This window comes from Suricata suricatta, chromosome 11 (assembly GCF_006229205.1).
Source record: "Suricata suricatta isolate VVHF042 chromosome 11, meerkat_22Aug2017_6uvM2_HiC, whole genome shotgun sequence".
Classification (NCBI taxonomy): domain Eukaryota; kingdom Metazoa; phylum Chordata; class Mammalia; order Carnivora; family Herpestidae; genus Suricata; species Suricata suricatta.
In genome coordinates this window covers 25,911,788-25,927,908 of record NC_043710.1, presented here as the reverse complement: position 1 = coordinate 25,927,908, position 16,121 = coordinate 25,911,788, and the positions used below count along the sequence as shown (strand labels likewise).

At 41.2% G+C, this 16,121-nt stretch overlaps 1 long non-coding RNA gene across 1 annotated transcript; it reads right to left on the bottom strand.

Moving 5' to 3' along the window:
* Positions 1–13,943: 13,943 nt before the first annotated feature.
* Positions 13,944–15,919, bottom strand: LOC115306074. Its single transcript, XR_003915168.1, has 2 exons — positions 15,715–15,919; positions 13,944–14,079 (listed from the first exon to the last, which is right to left on the bottom strand). It is a non-coding gene; the product is annotated as an uncharacterized LOC115306074 (long non-coding RNA).
* Positions 15,920–16,121: the final 202 nt, after the last annotated feature.

Sequence of the window (16,121 nt, the reverse complement as noted above, 5' to 3'; positions counted from 1 at the left end):
CATAAAATTAACCATCACCATTGGGGTCTCATAGAAAAGTCCTACATCTCTCCAAAGGCCCAGGGACACACTATCATTTTCCAAAAGGCAAAGAACTTTCCATCACAGAAGCCCAAGACTTGCACAGTGACTATCTTGGCAAAACTTGCCATAAACTAGCCATGACATCTTTTCCACTGCAGTCTCCAATACCACGGGGGCTTCTGGGTCGTACGGCCCAACCACCAGCCCTGCTTGCACCACAGTCGGGAGCTGCTGCAGAATTCTTTCCTGCCCTGGGTTCCACTCAAATTTGGCAGCCTCCCCAGACACTCAGTATATAGACTGGAACAGTATTTCCATGGGTGGAATATGTTGCCTCTGGAACCCAAAGGAGTCTACGAGGCTTCCTTTTGTAGCAGGAAGGACAAGATGTAATAATTTGTCTTTCACTTTGGATGAGATATCCTAACATATCTCTTACTATTGGATCTTTTCGTTTTCCCTTCATGTGTTATGCCCCAGAGTCTAGTTTATCTCCCATTCGCTGGAGCAGATGCTAGCTACTTCTTGCTCCTTCAGCTCAGTTAGTCATCAATGCAGTATATTAATATCATGTTCTGTGAGATATATAGAAAGTCCACATCTCTTTGGACTATATTATGGGAGTAGAGCTAACACAGACCTGGAGAAAAGCTTTAAATATTGCCCATTGCACATGAAGGCAAACTGTTCCCGATTCTCTTTTCTGATATGGAAATCAATGGCTCCACACCATGTATCTGTGACCTTGTTAATTCTCTCTGGCAAAGATGCTCTATCTGCTATGGCAGATGCAGTTGGATTTGTGACCATCTATTATCATCCTTCAAGAGATCCTTCTGATGTTTGCATCAGGAACAAACCAGTGAATTAACCTTAAGGTTGGCATTAATTTCTGTTATCCCTCTAAGAAGATGAATTTATTTTTTATTTAGTATCCTGGCTGGGGACAGGACAGGCATAAGTAAGTGGTAGTTTCAAAGGCTTCTACTTGGCCTTCTGTATTATGATGGGTTTTACCTCACAGGCCAAGGATCCAATGTGGGGGCTGTACCACTACCAACCGTGTCTACTCCAATTATACACTTGGAAATGACCAGTAGGTGGGTCCATGGATCTTATGGGGCCCCTGTGAGCCAGAGTTTGGTCAACAGTCCATTTATAACTTGGCCCCCTTTGACTGAACTCTAACAGAGGGTCATGATGACACTTGGGGTCTCCATCTACCAATGTCATCTCAGACCCTGTATCTAGCAGTTATTGAATGTGTGGGCATACCTGCTTTGCCAAGGAACATAAATGAACTCTATTATTACCAACTTTATGTCTCAGCCTTACATTCTTAGATCTCACTCCCGCAGAACTCCTCTGGCTTCTGCCTGTACCCGTAACTGGGTGTTGTGGCTTCCTGAGGGTCCCCTTCCTTTCTTATGGTGCCTAGCACCATCTTGCCTGGGTTATTCTACAACTTCATCCTAGTTATGCTCCTCATGGCCAGAAAGGGAGGTGGGAGCAGATCTTGGGGGATACTATCTTGAGAGGGAGAAGCAGGTAGGAGTGCTTGTTCCTAATAGGAAGCAGAGTTATCTGGGAATTATATTCAGGCTCATTACATTCAGGTTATCTGGGAATTAAAGATTTTCAGGGTCATCTATGCTGATTTCCTATCCAATACATCCAAGTATGGGTTCCCCCCACAAAAAAGAACCTTGACCTTGTTATGGCAGACTGGCCTGAGGTGGGAGTTAACATTCTTTGTATCTCAGATATTCTGCTAATTAAAACATGAGCCTACTCCTCAGGTTTCTTGGCTCCTCTACTGCAGGAAATGAGGGTCTCTTGGCCAAGGGAGCCTCTGACTTTCACTGTTGACTTTCAGCTGCCCATTAATCACTGTCAGACTTCTGTTACCAGAGTCATAGTCACATCCAACCCTCTGTCCTTATAGTGACTATTGTGTCCATCATTTTCGAAAGCCTGATAAACGGTGTGTGCTAGTGTTTTCCCTTCCTTAGTGTATATACCGGTCTACCATTGGTGAAAGTCTTCCCAGTTGGGCCATCTCCTTGTGCCCAGGGGCTATGCGCTCCACCTATCATAGGTCCCCAGTGCCAGCTTGGTGATAAGAGACTCAGCTCCAAAATTCTATTTTACACCTGCTTTCTCAGACCACCCTTGTTACTATCACCGACTGACTAGCCCAGGAAGCAGACCCTGAGACCAAGATTAGTATACAGGCTGTTGGGTGGTGTCCTTGGGATCAACACATGTGGATAGGGTGACCAATTTATTCTGGCTTTCCTGGGGCTTTTTCATTGTAGCATTGAAAATTCGGCCTCCTAGAAACCCCCTGTGTCCTTGGAAAATAGAACTCTTATCAACCCTATCTGTAGAAGGGAGGATGCAGAAGTAGGGTTCTACAGAGGGATAGATCAAACTGTAATGCAGGCCTGATGGCCTCAGCTGACCCTGTGGAGAAAGAATTCTTGAATTAAGTTGGTCCATCAGAAATGTCCAGTATCAGGCTGAAATAGCTTGCTCCCTCAGTCATTAGGTGTGGGCTTACCTGGGAAGATCATGGCCTTGGGAGAGGGGCTTTATAGCAGAGACAATCTCCGAATGGGGCGAACAGCTAAAGGCTGCCTAGGGACAGCACTCCTATTGGCTGGAACAACAATCCTTCCATGGAAAGGGATCTGGTGCTGTGTGCCTGTGACCAATACAAGTGTATGTAAACATATTCTTATATTTGCATAAACATCTGTGGAGGGGTCCACGAGACCTTGGTATCAGTGGTTGCCTCCAAAGAGAGGAACCAGACAACCAGGAGAACGAAGTGGGAGAAAGAAATACTCTAAGGATATGCTCCTTTGCACATTTTGCATATTTTTATCATGTTAAATGTATATGTACCTTGCAAACACGAATTTAAGTTGAAAAATCTCCTCAATAGATAAATAAACATGGAAATAAGTTAAGAAATAACTCAAGACCTAAGAATATAAAATGTCTTTTTAAAAAGTCCACTCTAGGGTATCTGGGTGGTTCAGATACCGTTGGATAAGTGTCTGACTCTTGATTTTGGCTCAGGTCATGATCTCACAGTTTGTGAGATCAAGCCCTTTGTCAGGCTCTGTGCTGAGAGCATGGACCATGACTGGGATTTTCTCTCTCTATTTCTCTTTGCCCCTCCCAGGCTTGTGCTCCCCCCCAAATAAATTTCAAAGAAAACTTAAAATAAATTAAAGTACACTCACCTGACAAATATTTATTGAGCACGTATTATGTACCAGGATCCTGGAGTTCCAAAAATGAAGAATTGATAAAACCTCTGTTCTTAAAGATCTAAAAGTCTACCATACTTCTTGTTAACCAAATGGGTAAAAATATTTAAATTCTACCAAGTTTATGTTCTTATTTTTTTAAGTATGCTTCACACCTAGTGCACAGCCCCAATGTGGAGTTTAAACTCATGATCCTGAGATCAATACCTGACCTAGAACAACAAGCAGACGCTTAGGCGACTGAGCCATTCATGTGCCACTATGTTCTTATTTTTCAGTCTAAACCAATATGGCCAGCTGGGTAGCAAGAGACTAATGGTAATATTAACAAAGGGGTTATGATGGAATTGCCCCCTGATTTTACATGAACTCTGAACAGTATATCCATCAACACTGGGCTTTCAGCATTTATTTTGTTTTCGCCTTAACTTTGCCCTTCAGTATTAATATTTCTATTTCTATTTTTTCCTTTCACTTCCCTTTCACCACAAATCAACTTCTTATGTAAGTTTTTATATGGCCCTCAATCCTTTTCAGTAGATATGTATAAACAAAACATAAATGCCATACACTATATATATGCAGATGTCTATATAAGTATAAAACACTATATGTGTGTATATATATATATATATATATATATATATATATATATGGCATATGAGATTAACAAGGCTGAGGCAGACCACTAAACATGTTAGCATGTTTATCGGACCAGGCACCAGAATACAAATAAAAACAAGAATATCACTAAGAAAAATGATAGCAGGGTTCCAGTGTTTGCACCAAGCAATACCATTAATCATTAATTCCTTAGAATTCCATGGGATTGCTCTTCCTCTTTTAAGATGTAGTTCTTAGGAGGCATTTGCTCCTAAAAGACTCTTTTTTTTTTTTTTTACCAAATTTCAAATCTGATCCAGTCTGAAGGCTTCCCCATTAATCCATTATTTTATGTCAGGGGAAACTTCTTTGTGTCTTTATCCACACCTGCCCTGGATGGCTTAGCAAAGTGAAAATACTGATGGTCTGTGAGACAACTCAATAAGTCCCACTTTTATTCCCACTTTCTCCTTTGCTTTACAGAGTAAACTTTTGGGCGCCTGGGTGGCTCAGGCTTAAGTGTCCAACTTCGGCTCAGGTCATGATCTCACGGTTCGTGGGTTTGAGTCCTGCATCGGGCTCTGTGCTGACAGCTAGCTCAGAGCCTGGGGCCTGTCTTCACATTCTGTGTCTCACTCTCTCTCTCTCTCTGACCCTCACCTGCTCGTGCTGTCTCTCTCTCTCTGTCTCTCTCTCAAAAATAAATAAAACGTTAAAAAAATTTTTTTAAATGAATGAACTTTTGCAGATTGTCAGCATTTACCCAAGGTTTTTATATATTTCTAAGACATTCCCCTTAATTGTGAGAGCTTTCCCTGGTTGCTTTAAAACAATGTGCAGAGAAAAATTGTGCATGAATCAACACAGCTTTTGAGCCGCACCGGTACACCAACCTCATTTCTCTATTTGCCAATTCTGTGTGAAGTAATATGCCTAGAAGCCTATATCTCATCGACCTTCATGTGAGTTAGCCTTTTATCTCATACAATTGCATAGCCTCTACTATTAGTCAGACATGGGATCAGTTAAGATTCTGTTATGAAAGAATCCATCTCGAGATAACTGAAGTTAAATAAAAGCAAATTTCAAAAGAAAAAAAAAAGCAAATTTGTTCATCCCTTCTGACTCAAAAGGCTGAAAGTAAATCCAAAGTCACTGCTGAATCCAGGTACTGAAACTCACTATTTCAGTAGATAGTTCTCTATCAGAACTCCATTTTCTTCTTCTTCTATTTCTTCTTCTTCTTCTTCTTCTTCTTCTTCTTCTTCTTCTTCTTCTTCTTCTTCTTCTTCTTCTTCTTCTCCTTCTTCTTTTTAAAAAATGGTTATTTGCTTATTTTTAGAGAGAGAAAGGGAGAGGGTGTGTGCACACCAGCAGGGGAGGGGCAGAGAGAAAAGGAAAAGAGAGAGAATCCCAAGCAGGCTCTGCACTCCTGGCACAGAGCCCCATCTGGGGATTGGTCTCACAAAGCATGAGATCATGACCTGAGCCAGAATCAAAAGTCGGATGCTTTACCAATTGGTCCACCCTGGTGTCCCAGAACTCTATATTCATATCTGCTTTTTATGCTTCTCTTCATGTATTGGTTTCATGCTCTTCAACCAGAGACAGATTTCCTCTGTGTGGCCAGAGAGACGGGACCTCGCAGCTCTGCTTGAGTCAGGAACCTCAAACTTGGAGCGATCCCTGTGGGCAGGGGAGTGATGTGCCACCACTGGCCAGGCCTGGGTTAGGTGCTTTTGTCCGCACATAAGTCCTGCCAGCAGCACTATGTGACTGACAGTTGTCCAGAATGTCATGGGGTAGCAGGCAGGGTGGAAGTGGGACCAATGAACGAGGAGAACGGGGCAGACTCAAACAACAGCTCACCATTACCTGCAAACCTGAGTACTGAGGAAGTACTGAGTATAAAAAGAAGAAAAGTTGAAGTCAGTTAAAAGAGGTTTAGGAAATATTAGCCAAACAACGGAAGTAAGTAAGTACTTCTGCTCAAGGTCAATGTAAAATATTAAAAGTACTAGTTAGCTAGCATATATGCTGAGAAACATAAATGTCAGGAGAGAAAATGTAAGTCCAGATAGAAGATTAAAGGAATAAAATAAACAGTATATAATTAATAAAAGGGAAAAGAAGCAAGAAAAAGCAGCCCCCAAAACTAGAGGGGCTGGAATAAAGCAACACATAAAATATCCTTTATTAACAAGGAGTGGGCAGAAGAAACTAAAGAAAAGGAGACCAAGTAAGGAAACCTCATTCTCAGGCTGTGAAAACATTACGAAAGATTAGAAGTGATAATACATACTTTAGTTTATCGTGGATTTGGTTTAAGGGTAAAGTTTTTATTTCACATTGGGACAACAGGCAGTGATTTGTTTCCTAGGTAAAGAGGAAAAATGCCTGAAGAATATGCGAATGGCATTGAATGATTGAAGATTAACAGTAAAAGTAGTTAAGGCCTGGGTTAAAACTCACACTCATTTGTAAGCTTGGTAAGTCAGAGTCATTGTAAATGCTAAAAGGTAATTCTTAGGAAGTCACCCACGGCCGAAGTAAAATCCTTCACAGCAGCGAGCTTTCACAACAGAGTGAGATTTTTTTTATCAGTTATTCTTGGCTAGGAAGGGAAATCAGCAACTGTGATGTAAGAGTTCAATTTTGCTTTCCAAATAAAAAGAGGCAATGGAGAAGTTACAATAGGTTCTGAGATTTAGGAGGATGGAGGAAAGAAGTCTTTTTCAGAGAATGTCTATAAAAAGCGCACAAGGGTTGCTGCTGTGACATTGATGAACAGAGATTGGAATGAGTTAATTCATTCTATTGTGTGATAAAATCACCAGTTAGAGAGGCCATGCAGTTAAATTAACTGAAATAATTGTTGAAAATAAGAGCATTTAAAGGGCAGAATTCAACCTGGCATGCTGTAAAAATGAATGGTTTTGAAAGTGCCATTGGAAAGTGTCACTTAGGGGCAGAGCCCTCAGAAGTTTGAACTCAAAACAGAATCAACACATTTCTAAGTTACATGAGACAGAGGTTATCAGGATCTACATATCCGTGAAAAACTACTGGAACAGAGTAGAAAGGACAGAAATGTGCAGACTTACCGGTTCTTGTAAGTTCATTATTAGGAATTGTAGAGAAAGGAAAATAATTGTTTCCTTAATGATACCCTAATATTCTAATATTGTGATGTCAATCAGGTCTATGAATATCGTTGAAATATGTATGCAGTTTTACTAAAATGTCAGAAAGAATACACATGAAACTTACATAAGGAATAAAAACAACTGTCAACCTAAATTTATATAATGTCAACCTGAAATTTATATAGTAAAAACAGCTGTCAACTAAAAATGTCACTATGTGCATTTTAAGTCTTGGACAATTTACATAATTTCTTTTAAAAATGTTTTTTTTTTTTTTTTGAGAGAGGGAGGAAGAGAATTCCAAGCAGGAAGCAAGCTGACAGCACAGAGCCCCACGTGGGGCTCAACCTCATGGGCCATGAGATCATGACCTGAGCTGAAATCAAGAGTTGAGCGCTTAACTCACTGAGCCACCCAGGTTCCCCAAGTCTTGAACAATTTACAAATGTATAAATTGGGGAGCGTGGGTGGCTCAGTTGACTGGTAGTCCAACTTTGGCTCAGGTCATGATCTCACAGTTCATGAGTTTGAGCTCTGTGCTGAGGCTGAGAACCTGGAGCCTGCTTTGAATTCTGTGTCTCCCCCTCCCCAGCTCATGATCTGTCTCTCTGTCTCAAAAATAAATAAAACATTAAAAAAATTTTAATATGTAAATTAAATGCATTTATCTGTATTTACTGAGAGAAATTTGTTCATCCATGTTGGGCAAATGCCATAGAATGTAGAGCCAAAATCTTAGGACATATTCTCACCTCTGCTACTTACAGGGATTGGGCAAGTTAATCTTTTGAAACGCATGTTTTCATTTGTAATATTGAGGTTTACATTCAAAAAACAAGATTGCCTGCTACCTGTGGTCACATAACTATGGAAATCAGTAGGACAAGACGCTAGTTCCCTGTACGCTTTTATGCGTGGGTGAACGGTGACAGCAGTGCAATCACAGAGCTGTTGAGAAGATGACTAGGGGAGTAGAAGTGTTTGTTAAACTACAAGATTTTATGCAATTATTATTATTAAATAAAGTTAATAAATAAAGTGATTCATAGTTTGCTAATGGGAAGACTCATAAAAATTAAAGACATATCAATAGAGAGATATTAGATAAGCTTCATTGCCTCAACAAGATTTTATAATCTTGGTCTTTCTAATCTCCACTTTTGTGATGTAATTTATGACTGATTTATGTATTTATAACTCCCCCTCCCAATGTTGTCTCAACCAGGGATTTAAGACTTTTCTAGTCCTACTCCATTAACTACCATGACCACTTATGTTCAAAATATAAAAGCTAAAGCTAATATGGCATTTTTCCTAGACTCATTTCTCTCTCAGTGGAATTGGGAGAAGGAAGTGAGGCATACAATTCATTTTACTCCTAATTCCCATTTGCTTTAATGTTTAGGGGCAGGCAAATATCATTCATTCAACATCTATTGATATATACATACTATCCTTGGTTTGGAGCCATATCATTTGAAGGGTCAAGATTGCCCACCCAGTGTTGGGCAGGAACCTCCAGTGCCCTGGGGATGTCTCTCTATTTCATTCTTTTGACTGCTGTCAATCTCGTGGTGTCTTTTAGTTGATTTATATCAAACTGATAGGCTTTCCGATGGCCACTAGTGTTTCAAGTGGGAAAGCCGTGCATTGGACACAAACAGAATTTCCTGCTTCAAGAGACAACTTGTTACTAATATATTGTATTTCCTTGGGATAGGATATTTTACTTTTTACCCAGTTTTTATAAAATAATAGAAACCAAAATGAGCATAAGATGACACATGCACATACACACACCAGAGTTTTATATTTACAGCATGGGAAAGGAGAGCTTATTAATTGAAGAGTTCATCCATACTTGAGGAGAGAAGAAATCTTAGCCAGCTAGTAAGTTCCAATTATAGTGATAGTGAATCATGTTCAAATTAACCTAAAAGGGTTGTATACTGGAATGATATCCCTTTTTCCTTATATGAAAAGTGATATATGCAATGAAACCTGAAACCGATAGTGAACATTTGTGAAACCAATGGGAATTTTTTGGAATGATTTTAAAACACATTGTTCAAGTAGTAGATAAATGGTCAGTGATAGCTTGGTCAACATCCTGAAGATGGGAAATGGGTGTGATTGAGGGCCACATATAAATACTTACTATTGAAGGAATGACAAAAACTAGGCTAAATTCACAAATCACATATATAGTACTATAATTTATGGGGGATTTAGAGAATTTTTAAAGATAATTTGACTTTTGGAGATTTTCATTTTATTCATTAACTTTCAAACCTAAGATGTAGCTCTACTATATATCAAGGAAATAATTCCTTGGTTTTCTTTGCAAAAATGTGGCCCTTATTGCAATAAAATAGTATCAAGTAGGAAAGTAAAAGGTATTTAGTAAAAGTATAAGTAAACTAATAGAAGGAATACAGTATGATACTTATATTCAAAAGGATAAAAAGTAATCATACAGTTGAGTAATAAAAGGAAACTCAATGCCTGATCAATAAATGGTCCCCAAAGAAATTTTGGGAAGTATTAGGGCAGTAAAGCCAAAGATGCTTCTTTGTAAACATATTAAAACTCTTAGACTCCTAACTCTCTAACGCCCAGGTCAGAAGACTCAAATACTTTAAGACGCAAATTCCCTTTATACCCAAAGAGCAATTGGTATCACATTGACGACATAAAGTTAGTTAATGGGGGAAAGTGCAGAGGTGTTACTGAGTGATCTCGGTAAATTTTTTGTTTGGGTAATTTAACCTCTAAATTTCATTTTCATCATCTATAAAATGAGGGGTAATAATACCTACAAGGGTTATTATAAAAATTGGATATAATGTATTTAAAGGTCCTTACCATACATACTGCTTAGGCTCCTAAAAAAATACAAACTGCCATGATTCCTACGATTATACCTGGCCTTTCTAATTACATGAATAAGTTCATTTTATCCTCACAAACTTTATTTGTAAATGAGAAAGTTTCAAGAATAATCATATAGGAGATTAATACTATATTTATGATAAGAATTGCCTTGCTTATTCTCTGGCTTTTAAAAGTCCAATAGTGAGGGGCACCTGTGTGGCTCGGTCGGTTAAGCGTCCAACTTCGGCTCGGGTTATGATCTCACCATTCATAAGTTTGAGCCCCACGTCAGCTCTGCGCTAACAGTTCAGAGCCTGGAGCCTGCTTCAGATTTTGTGTCTATCCCTCTCTCTGCCCCCTCTCTGTCTTGCACTCTGCCTCTCTCTCTCTCTCTTTCTCTCTCAAAAATAAAAACTAAAAAAAATTTTTAAGTCCAATAATGAAAAACTTGCAGAATTTTAAACAAGGAGACAGTATTTTATTTAAAAATTTTTGACATCTATTTATTATTGAGAGACAGAGACAGAGCATGAGCCAGGGAGGGGCAGAGATCAGCAGAGACACAGAATCCCAAGCAGGCTCCAGGCTCTGAGCTGTCAGTACAGAGCCTGACATGGGGCTCAAACTCACAAACTGTGAGATCATGACCTGAGCTGAAGTCAGAGGCTTAACTGACTGAGCACCAGGCGCCCCACAAGGAGACAGTATTAAAATGAAATCTCAGGGCTCCAAATGGTGTCACTTAGGCCAAATCATCGAACTGGACTTAACACTTAACCTAACTTCCGTTTCAATGTCCCCAGAATTGCAGTGTTAACTCTTCAGTCAGGAATGTTCTGATCAGCATTGATGAGGCAATCTGTCACACGGGCTCCCCATTCCTGCACCTAAAAAGGTCCCCCTGTCCTTCCCCTGAAGGAAAGGTGATCGTGCCTGTAGCAATTCTTTATTTTCTTTTGCCAGTAGCTTCTTGCCTATCCTTCTTCCTATATAAATCTGCTTTTTTTTTTAACAACTCCTCACAGTTCCTCTCTACTTGCTAGATGGAATGTTGCCCAATTCATGAGTCAATTAATAAAGCCAGTTAGATCTTTAAAATTTAGTTCATTGAATTTTTATAATTTAACAGCAGTATATGGAGGAAAACTACATCTATTTTTTTAATGTATTTATTTTGACAGAGAGAGAGAGAGACAGAGAGTGAGCAGGGGAGGGGCAGAGAGAAAGGGAGACACAGAATCTGAAGCCAGCTCCAGGCTCTGAGCTGTCAGCACAGAGCCTGACGCGGGGCCGGACCCATGGACTGTTGAGATCATGACCTGAGCCGAAGTCGGCCACTTAACCAACTGAAACACCCAGGTGCCCCAAACTGCATCTATTTTGATTTTAAGTAGTTTATTTTAATATTCAGGGACTCTGCTTCCCAATGACAAAATCATCCAATTAGGACTGTGACAGAGCCAGAGATGAACACTGCTTATAACTTACAACTACAAAAGAGGGATACTTTTTTCTGAGATTATCATCCAAAATGTGTTGATTCGATGATTATTAATTACAGATCAATGAAATAAAAACCAAATTCTCTTTCTCTTGGAAGACTGTCTTAAAGAATCTTGGAGGGGGAATTCAATTTTTTCTCAAAAAGTGCTCCCAATAGTGAGTCCCACATCTGACCACCTTGACCAGGATTGCTGATGAAATAAAAATTTTCTTCATCAAAGGGGAAGTATCGAAGCAAAATTGAAATACAAGATGAAACTCTTTTAGGTTAGGACTTCACCTAGGACATTCTTGGGGAACTATTTGATTTTGAGGTGCTTCTCACAAAAGCGAGCTGGGTGGGACAAAAACAGCTCTCAAGTCAGTTGAGAAAGAATGACATCCTCTTGACTAAATTGTATTAATCCCTCATTCAAGCTGAGAGTGAATGGAATGTCCTGCACTTAATAAAATGAAACTGTTTGATCTGGGTCTCTTACCCGTTTTATCCTTCATTCATCACCAACCTTTCCCCTCCTTACTGAAAGGAGGAGGAATAAAGGAGAGAACCAGTCACAAGGACATTTGAAGGATGCCTGTTGCCCCCGTGCACAAATATTCACTCCGCACATGTGTAGGACACTGAGAATAAGCCGTCTCAGAACTGAATCTGTATCCACCTTTGGACCTCGGCTCCTAGCGATCCACATGGGAGGGGTCTTAAAGAAACCAACTAGGCGATACAGACTCCCCCGAGCTGTTTCTCCACCTCTCAGTCAGGTTTCACAAATCCTTTCTGCACTTCCGGTGGGAAGAAACATACACTCAGATGCGCGCAGCACAACAGACCTTCAGTGACTTACCTGCATTACAATCATCCAGAGGACAGGCGAGTGAGGGGTGTTTAGGAGAGAAATTGTACAGCTTGAGCGAATGGCTTGGGTGCATTGATAGTTTGAGGTACTGTGGTAAGATGTTTACCTCCTTTTTCTTAAACTGTACATAATTATTATTCCTATCCGAGCTTCAATTTCCTCATCCCCCCCCACCCAAAATAATGGAATAATACATCCCTCAAAAGACCCTCATGAGAATTAAATGGGACCCCTAGAAAGGACGGTAATTCATATTAATTGAATTATTGAATGAATGCCTACTAAAGGTCAAACACTGTGGTTTCTTTTTTCACATGCTTTATCTCAATCATTAGCTTCATTTTATTTTGTTTGTTAAAATTTTTTTTTAATGTTTATTTATTTTTGAGAGAAAGAGTCAGAGTGTGACAAGGGAGGGGCAAGGAGAGAGGGAGACACAGAATCGGAAGCAGGCTTCAGGCTCCGAGCTCCGAGATGTCAGCACAGAGCCCTACGTGAGGCTCAAACTTGCGACTGGTGAGATCATGACCTGAGCCGAAGTCAGATGCTCAATTAACTGAGCCACACAGGCACCCCTATTTGTTAAAATTTTTAATGTTTATTTATTTTTGAGAGAGAGAACGAGAGAGAGAGAGAGAGACAGAGAGTGACTGAATGTGAGTGGGAGAGGGGCAGAGAGGGAGACAATCTGAAGCAGGCTTCAGGCTCTAAGCTGTCATCACAGAGTCCCATGCAGGGCTTGAACTCACAAACCACAAGATTGTGACCTGAGCCAAAGTTGGACATTCAACCTACTGAGCCAACCAGGCGCCCCCAGCTTCATTTTTAAAATGAGGAAAATGGGGGTGCCTGGGTGGCTCAGTTGGTTAAGTGTCCAATTTCATCTCAGGTCATGATCGCATAGCCTGTGGGTTCGAGCCTGCCTCAGGTTCTGTGCTGACACCTCAGAGCCTGGAGCCTGCTTCAGAGTCTGTGTCTTCTTCTCTGTCTCTGTCTCTCTCTCGAAAGTGAATAAAAACGTTGAAAAAAAATTTTAATGAGAATATTAAACTGAAGTAACCAAAGCTAGAATCTAGTGCCCAGAGAACAAATACTTACTGGGTGCTTATAAAGTGTTGGGTGATTTTCTTGGTTGTAGTAAACAAGACAGAGGTCTGTCTCAAAGAGATCTTTAGCATAAACAACCAGAAAATGTTTGGGGGTGAGGGGAGGGTGATGGCTTATAGGGAAGAAAAATCAGTAGCACTGTTTTGGGCCATGCTGGGTTTTAGATGGCTGTTAGATATTCAAGGACAAAGAGTATGAGGTGGAGAGACAGGTCTGGAATATAAAGGAGAGGTCAGAGCTGGAGATACAACACTGAGTCATCAGTTTATAGAGAATATTCAAAGTTTCGGCAAGGAATGAGATTTTCCAGGAAAAACATAACGATGGAGCTCAGGGTTAAGGGCAGACAGCCCTGAGGCCCTCCAACGCTGTGGTGTGATAGAGGAGAAATACTCAAGAAAAGAATCACGGACATGGCCGATGAGGTGAGTGGAAAATCGCCTGAGTCTGGGGTCATGGAAACCAAGAGAAAAATGTTTCAAGGAGAGAATGAATAATCACTAGTAATGCTACTATAAAATCATGTAAAAATACAGAGAACTGACCACTAGTTTTGGCAAAATGTTGGTATTTTATTTAACAAATTTATTATTTATTATTTAGTACCAACTCTGTGTTAGATATTGCTCCAGATATTGCTGAGAGAACAAAACGGATGAAAATCCTTGTCCTCATGAGGTTCATAATCTGGTGGGGGGAGAGGGAAAGATGAACAATTAAATCACAGTGTTAACCTAAAAAGTAACACCTGCCTGTTATTTTACCTGCAAAAGATAGATTTCTTTGGGAGTAAAAGGTCATTTGCAATCTGGGACAAACTAGCTGCAGCAAAACTCTAGGCAGGTGGGGAGGGGGGTGGGGGGCAAGGAGAGGCTTGCTTAAGGAGAAAAGGGGTAATTTGGAAAGGCTGTTAGGAACTAAAAGTCCATTGGAGTAAACTGGGAGTTCAATGTGTGGTGGCTTCTCATTGGCTGAGCTGTTGCTGGGGGATAAGGGAAGCCAGTCTTCCTCCAGCTGCATCAGTAGATAAGTATCTTGGGCAAGGTCAAGTCAGTCTCTTCCTGTTGGGTCTGCCATGAACTACTGAATGGTAGGGTGTGAGTGCTCCCCCTGTGGAAACCTCCTGACTTATTTCAGTGGGGTTCACCCTTACTGGTTTTCACAATAGCAAGCATGCTAGTTGGTTAGAAGCACATTACAGAAAACTAAAGCAAGGGAGAAGAGAGTCTGGGATGAGGTGGGTGGGGCAGGTGGCGATTAAAATAGTGTGAGTGGGGAAAACCACCCAGGTGACATTTGAAGACCTGAATGCACAGAGGGCACGAAGGAGCTATGGAGGCCTCTGGAGGAAGAGCCCTTAAAGGGGGAAGAACACTGCCAAAGAAACTGCCTGGAAGATGTAAAGATTCACCACGATGCCGGCGTGGCCGGAGCAGAGTAAGTGAGGAAGAGGGTAATTGAATGAGGCAAATGGGGCTGTGGGGAGGCTGCGTGGAGCCTTCCCTGTGAGACAGGAAGCCAGGGATTTGAGCAGAGGAGTGACACTGGCTGACTTCCGTGTTGACAGGCTCAGGCAGGCTGCTGTGTTGAGAAGAGACTCTTGGGGGCAGGAGCAAAGACTGCAGGAGGGAAATTGGTTAAGAGGCAACTACATTAGTTTAGGTGAGAAATGGCATCCCTTGGGCCAGGTGGTAGCAGTGAGCCCAGTGAGAAGTTGAGAGATTCTGGATATACTTTGAATCTACAGCAGGTTGGATTTGCTGCTTAGCTGGGTGTGTGTATGGAGCAGGTGAAAGAATCCACTGAGTATGACGCTGAGCTTATGGGCCTGAGCAGCAGGCAGGACGGAGTTACCATTAACTGAGTTGGGGAGGACTTCAGGAAATTGGGGATTCTGTTGGGGATATTGTCCTTAAACACGAGAGGGGGGCAGAGTCTGCGTCATGAAGAGGCCGACCTTAGTGGGGGCGTGGACAGCTCATCAGCAAAGTACAGGCAGAGAGGTGCAAGCCCTTTTTTCAAATTGATTTTTAAAAAATTGAACTCTCATTACATGAGCTTCGGCTGTACCACGTAGTGATTCCATGGTTCGACAACTCTATATATTATGCTCTCTCTTTATGCTCTCTCTGGATGGCTTCTATCTTTTCAATGAAAGAGCACTCAGGGTCATTGGCGAATGCATATGCACAGAGGAGGTGTTTGAAGTTTGAGGAGACAGTTGCTGAGGAAAGTGGGGGAATGAATGGAGGAGGGCACTAAAGCAGAATTCCAGGGGCAGCTTAAAAGGCCCACTTGACCTTAAGGTGGTTATGCGCTTACCTTCAGCCCCCGTAAGGCACACAGGTACAGGTGTGGAGTTGAAAGAGCTGGAATTGGCTGGAATTAGCTGTGGCTGAAGGTTTGCTGAGTACCATGGAATGAGAGAAGACGAAAGATATTGGGGTGTTCAAGGAATTCACTCATCCCAGCCTGGGGGTAAGAGAAAGTGAGAATTACCACCACTGGAGAGCCTCAGGGGAAACCGTCTTGGGGGAGAAAAGGGTTTCATTCAGAACAAAGAAGTAAAGGAAGCTTTCAGAGAGGCTTGAGGAGGTGGGGTTGTGTTCCTCTCAGTAAACTGTTTCAGGTGGAGTGGTGTGGCCTGCCTGGAGGGAGTCAAGGAACAAGAGAGAAGGGTTGACAGAAACGTGGACAATGTTTTCAAAATTTTTTGCTTTAAAGGTGCT